Raw genomic sequence first — 7049 nt, forward strand, 5'->3', positions numbered from 1 at the left:
AACCCTGTCACAGTGGAACTGGCTCTCCCCAAATCCTTGAGGCGTGTGCATCCTGTTTTCCACATAAGCCTCCTCAAACCCCATGTTGCTTCTCCACGGTGGCATCCGGACCCACCGCCTGCGCAGCCCATCATGGTGGGGGGGGAAGAACACTTCGAAGTCTCCAAGATCCTTGACTCCCGTATTCACCATGGCACTCTCCAATATCTAGTTCGTTGGAAACATTTTCCCCCTGCCTATGACGAATGGGTGCGCGCACGGGATGTCTCCGCCCCCGACCTCGTCGACGCCTTTCACATTGCTTACCCGGACAGGCCAGCCCCCTTGCGAACTGGGAGGGGGCCTTGAGGGGAGCAGAATGTCCGCCCGTATCTCCTTCGCGGATACGGACTCGGTAGTAGGCTTCCACCAAGTCTAATTTAGAGAACACACGGCCTTCCTGTAATTGTCCCAAAATATCCGATATTAATGGGATAGGATAGGCGTTGGTCTGGGTAACCGCATTGAGCTTTCTGAAGTCAATGCACAGGCGAAGGTCGCCCTCTTTTTTCCGGACGAAAAACGCGGGGGCCGAGTTTGGGGCATTCGAAGGGCGAATGAACCCTCTGGCGAGGTTTTTGTCCAAAAAGTCCCGGAGGACAGTGCGCTCGGAAGCGCTCATAGGGTAAATCTTACTTTTGGTTAATGTGCAGTCCTTTACTACTTCAATCGCACAGTCTGAGGCCCGGTGGGGGGGTAAGGCATCACATTCCCTAAGGTCGAAGACATCTTCAAAGTCCCGGTATACAGCGGGTAGAGCCGGTGGTACTGGGGCAGTAGAGGTTAACGCTGGAACGGGCGGAAATGGCAGAGCAAAGTTTTGCCGATGCTGGTCGCAGGTGGGACTAGCGAAAGAGATAGTGTTTGTTTCCCAATCAATATTGGGACTATGACCTTTAATCCAGTTAATTCCCAAGACCACTTCAAATCGGATAGGGGCTATAGTGAAGTCTATTTGTTCCCAGTGGGAACCAATTCCCATTGCCACCCCTATGGTGCGATGATCAACTGGACCCCCCTGGAATTGGCTCCCGTCCATTTGCGCAAATTGGACGGGGGCGGGTAAAGCCTCTGAGTCGGCTCTGAGTGCAGCAAACGTGGCTTCGCTTATGAGAGTGCGACAGCAACCGGAGTCAATTAGTGCTTTGACGGGGATTTGTGGACCTCCGTTAAGTTGTTGTAAAACTGCATCTACGTAGACGGTGGAGTCCACTTCTTTGATTTTGGTAGGAGCATTCGGTTTGATAGGAAGATCCTGAGAGGTCTGTGGAGATGCTCCATTCACCACAGACCGGAGCCGTTTTTTGACAAGTCGAGGGGAGATTCCAGGTTTAAGGCTGGAGAAATCCACGGGTTTTCCTCATCCGAAGAGGGAAAGCTGTCCCCCAATGGGGCACTTGTAATCCGAGACCCGGCGGGGTCGTTGGTAGTAGGCAGGGAGGCTGGGTCCCCGGCATGGAGTGCAGAGGGTGTGGGCCTTCCCGGAGCTGCGCTGCGGGTGGCCGCGGTGCCTCTGCGTGGTGGACGACCTCGGGCGCGGGTTGTCGTGCTGGGACGAAATAATTCCTGGCGGCGTGGGCAAACGGCTGCAAAGTGGCCCATTTCTCCGCATGTAAGACAGGCACCCCTCTGAAACCGGGCTTCACGTTCCTGGAGCGGACGTGGGGGATTTCGTGGGACGAGCAGTGGTGCCTTGGGTTGAGGCTTTTGGGTGCCCTTCTCCTTGTGCTTTTGACGGACGAGAGAAATAAAGCGGCGGCGGCTTTCCACTTCCTCGGCTAATAGGATCCAGCCTTCGAGGGTATCGGGATCGCCCCGCATGTAAGACCAGTTCAGAATGTCAGGATGCAAGGCTTCCCTGAAATGATGGATTAGGGTGGTCTCGGGCCAACCTACAATTTTACTTGCTAGTCGCTGAAATTCATCGGCAAATTCCCGAACTGTAGCAGAGCCTTGTTTTAATTGTAAGAGTTCCGTTTTGGCTCTTTCTCCCAGGAAGGGGTCCTCAAACCTCCTTCTCAGGGCAGTCATGAAGTTGTTGAGGGAACGAATCGCACGAGAGCGGGTGTCAAACTGGAGGACCATCCAGTCAGCCGCTTTGCCTGTCAGGAGGGAAGCTACGTACCGCACCCGGCTATCTTCCGTGGGGAAAAGTTGACCTTGTTCTCGCATATAACTGTCCACTTGATGCAAGAAACAAGGCAAAGTCTCAAGAGATCCGTCATACGTAGTCCTCAATTTGAGTTGCTTCCAAGGACCGGGCGCGGGCTGACCCGGTTGCACGGGTGGTCCGGGCGGAGGAGCAACAGGAGCTCCGGGAGGCACGGGTGGAGCAGGCACATTAGCAGGTGGTTGCACGGGTGGTCCGGGCGGAGGAGCAACAGGAGCTCCAGGAGGTAAGGGTGGAGCAGGCACATTAGCGGGTGGTTGTACGGGTACCCCCTGACCCGGTATCGGAACGGGCTGTCTCTGAGCTATCAGGGTTTGTTGTAATTGCCTGTTCTCGTGAAGCATAAGTTCCATTACTTCTTGGAGTTGATCAACACGGTCGGAGAGCTCCCGATTCTGGGCTCGTAAAAGATGAACCTCCTCACTTGGGCCACCAGTAAGATGAGGCTTACTGGTTCGGAAGCTCGTGGCCCATTGAGAGCTATCCCCATATAAATCCTCGTCTTCAGACTCATCTGAGTCTCGACGTCGGTCAGCCAAACGGCGTGCGCGTTGGGTCGCACGCGACGGGACAAACGCCGGGGAAAAAGTTAGACCTGATAGTCCCAGTACATAGTCCTTGGGGCGCGTGTCCACGTTCGCCTGATTCCTTGCTGCAGCCGCCCTGGCTGCTTCCGCCGCCTCTCTCTCTCTTGCGACCCTAGCCGCTTCGGCGGCTTGCTGATCCGCAAGAACTTTGGCGTTCTCAAGTCTTAGGGCAGCCTCTGCCGTAATGCGCGGCAAAAGTTCTGTCTCGAGGAGCAAGAGTATGGGGTCAGGTTCCCCGCCCAGCAGAGGTTGTACTCGAACCGCCAGTGCGGGTGCCTCGGCTCCAAACGTCGGGGTCAAAACTTGAGCCAAGGTGGCTACCGGGGTGTCCTTTGTACATTCCACAAGGAGAAGAGCGGTGCTAATAGCGACTCGCTTGGCCTCAGCCTGGCAGCTGGCCGCATCCGGGATCAGGGAAAAACCCTCCGGCGGGGCTCCCGCCATGGTAGAAAGAGTTTGTCGAGAAATAAGATTATCCAAAAGTCCAGTTAATATTTGTAAATCCTCAGTCGCCAATCGGGCATCGTCCAGTAATTGATCCAAGTCCTGAAGATCTAAACGAGCATCAGTATCCTCCGATGTTAACATCCAGAGACGTCCTGTAAGAGATTGCCACTGCGCGTGTACCAGTCCCCTCAAGCGGCAAACCTCTCGGTTCGTCCGGAAAAGTTCAGCGATTAAGTCCTGTAACAGAGCAGGGTCCTCTGAGAAGGGCTCCAGGGTAGTAGATCACCTGGAGAGCTGCACAGCTCCCATCCAAGTGGCAGGCGAACCCCCCCTGGGCTCCAGCCTGGCTAGGAGAACGGTGAAGAGATAGCTGTCATAATGTCAGCCCTTGGCCCACAGAACCAGAAATCACCACAAAGTCTTATAGAGTCCAAACAGATGGCTTTTACTGATCAAATAGGCATACAGTGCAAACGAATAAAATGACAGCTATGAAAAGCTCACTAGCTGGGAGATATTATAAGGCAGGAAAGGCGGGAGATTACACGCAGGAATACAGTTTCCCAGGAGCTGAGTTCCCAGGCTTAGGCATGCGACCTTGGGGGGCAGACAATACAGCACAGAGACAGAGGTAATAACGAAACCGAGATAGCAGCCTGACAGAGCGTGCTAAACGTAAATACAAAGCTCAGGCTGACAAACACTGGTCTCCCAGCCAGAACTTTAACATGGGTGATTTGGTCTACCTGTCCACCAAGAATCTCTGGTCCACCCATCCATGTGGAAAACTCAGTGCCAAATACGTAGGCCCCTACCCCATTTCTCAGGTCATTAACCCTTTGACCGTAGAACTCTCCCTTCCAAAAACACTGAGATACATACATCCCATTTTTCATGTAAGTCTCCTGAAACCCCATGTTACCTCCCCAGAATGGCATCCCGACCCTCTTCCTGAACAACCAGTGATGGTGGGGGGGGGGGAGCATTTCGAAGTCGCAAAAATCCTGGACTTGCGCATCCGTCACGGTTCCCTGCAGTATCTCGTTCGTTGGAAACACTTCACCCCTGCCCAAGATGAGTGGGTTCGTGCGTGCGATGTCTCCGCCCCTCGCTTGGTGCGCACCTTCCATACCACCTACCCCCACAAGCCAGCCCCCTTGCGAGGCGGGAGGGGGCCCTGAGGGGAGCAGGATGTCAAGCCTCTCTGTTATGTCTCCTCGCAGATGCCTCTCTGAAGGATTGTTTATCTAACGGTTGCATTTCCTATGAGGAAAGGTTGAAGGAGCTGGGTATGTTTAGCCTGAAGAGGAGAAGACTGAGAGGGGATATGATAACCATCTTCAAGTACTTGAGGGGCTGTCATATAGAGGAGGGTGCCAAATATTGTATTACTTTGTGGATGATGTTTTGTGAAAGCCTATGGCCACATACAAATAAATTTCTCACCTAGTGATGATAGAGGAGGGTGCCAAGTTGTTTTCTGTTGCTCCAGAAGGTCGGACCAGAACCAATGGGTTGAAATTAAATCAAAAGAGTTTCCGTCTAGACATTAGGAAGAATTTTCTAACAGTTAGAGCGGTTCCTCAGTGGAACAGGCTTCCTCGGGAGGTGGTAAGTGCTTTTTCCCTGGAGGTTTTAAAGCAGAGGCTAGATGGCTTTCTGTCAGCAATGCTGATTCTCTGACCTTAGGCAGATCATGAGAGGGAGGGCACCTTGGCCATCTTCTGGGCATGGAGTAGGGGTCACTGGGTGTGTGGGGGGGAGATAGTTGTGAATTTCCTGCATTGTGCAGGGGGTTTGACTAGATGACCCTGGTGGTCCCTTCCAACTCTATGATTCTATTGGCTCTTCTGCAGCACCGAAATATGAGATGCTCTCTAGCTCCTTCCAGTATACGCTACCGTCTGGTCCCTGCTATGTATTTATTTGCACTAGAATCAAATAAGTATAGGCGAGCTTTAACCCTCACAGGAGGATCTGCTCTTCCCTCAGCTTTATTGGAGGGAAAATTTAGGAAGCTGCCAAGAGCACAGTGGGAGGGCCCCTGTGGTGCAGGAGAAATGGAAAACACAAACCATGTGCTCCTGAGATGTGGCTATTACAAGGGTATTCGGCGGAACCTGATCCATCCATTTATTAATTTAATGGAATCAGAGGAAGAGGTAATGAAACTTCTTTGGGATGGGGGCTCTTTTTGTCTCTGTCAAGTTGCCAAATTTTGCTCTGCTGCAATTAAGATCCATACGGGAAAAGTAATCACTGGGACTGGCTAATTTTTATCCGTTAAATTATTGGTTTTAACTGATTCTTGTAGGTTATCCGGGCTGTGTGACTGTGGTCTTGGTATTTTCTTTCCTGACGTTTCGCCAACAGCTGTGGCAGGCATCTTCAGAGGAGTAACACTGAAGGACACCTTCAGTGTTACTCCTCTGAAGATGCCTGCCACAGCTGCTGGCGAAATGTCAGGAAAGAAAATACCAAGTCCACGGTCACACAGCCCGGATAACCTACAAGAACCAATGAACTCTGACCGTGAAAGCCTTCGACATTGGTTTTAACTGTTTTTTAAATTGTGATATTTTAAACAGGAGAGATCTTAATCTCTCACAGATTGTAGTTGGACTTTTATTCTGCCTTTTGCCATAAATAAATGTATGTATGTATGTATTTATTTAATATGAGATGTTCTAATTTCTGCATGGAATCTGGACTTTCTAAAAGCCTGAGACTTGATTTCAGAGATACTTAAGAAAGCTTAATGTTGTCCTGATTGTGCGTTCAGCTTTTAACTTACCAGATCCATACCAAGGTGGCTAATTCATTTTAAATAAAAAGATTATTATGATTAATAAAAAACACAAGTGCCATTTTTCCTGATAAAGGGGACAAAAATGATATAGAACTATGTTTCTTTCCTTTCCTTTATCCCTTAGAAGCTCCGTGATCCATTGATCTTGAGCAGCATAGTTTTGAATCTAATGTTTGGGGGATATAAAGACAGATAAATTTTGCCACTGCCAATGTAGCCTTGAGATCCCTATAACTTAATTAAAAAGGCATTATATCAGACACAGAGGCATTTAATTTATGTATTAAAAGAGGAGACATATATGGTAGGGCTGTTGATTCGGTTCGTCCCGAACTGAAAAACTGCCGAATTTCCCCCGATTCAGTGGTATCCGGTTCGGGACTTACCGAATTCCAAAAAAGGCGGGAAACGGGGGAGCCGAATTCCCCGACTTCAGGATGTTCGGCAAATAAATTCAGCAAATTCAGGGTTCGGCGCAGCAGCATAACCGTCAGGCTCCCCCCCTGCGCGCCTTCACGGGGCTTCCCTGAAGGCATGCGGGGGGGGGAAACAGATCTGCGCCTAACAGCTGTTTAAAGGCCCCCCCGCGCGCCTTCAGGGAAGCCCCGTGAAGGCGCGCGCAGGGGGAAACAGATCTGCGCCTAACAGCTGTTTAAAGGGCCCCCCACTTCAAAGACCTGGCCGAATTTTCCCCTGAACTCTGGATCTCACGCCGAATTTCGCAGATCAGAAGCGGGGGAGTTCGGACTTCGGCACGGCCCGAATTTAAAAGGGCCGAATTTTGCTGAAGCCAAAATGTACCGAATTTTTTTTCAACAGCCCTAATATATGGTGCTCTAAGGTCCTCATAGAAACGGCATTCTAGGAGCACATGAGCTAATGAGTCAATGGAGTCAGAAGAGCATGGACAAGTCCTTTCTGAGTATGGTAAATTCAAAATTCTGCCTTGCATAACCATTGAAGGGTTAGCGTTTAATCTAGCTAAAAAGAAGGCTCT

This window comes from Euleptes europaea, chromosome 17 (assembly GCF_029931775.1).
Source record: "Euleptes europaea isolate rEulEur1 chromosome 17, rEulEur1.hap1, whole genome shotgun sequence".
Lineage (NCBI taxonomy): Eukaryota > Metazoa > Chordata > Lepidosauria > Squamata > Sphaerodactylidae > Euleptes > Euleptes europaea.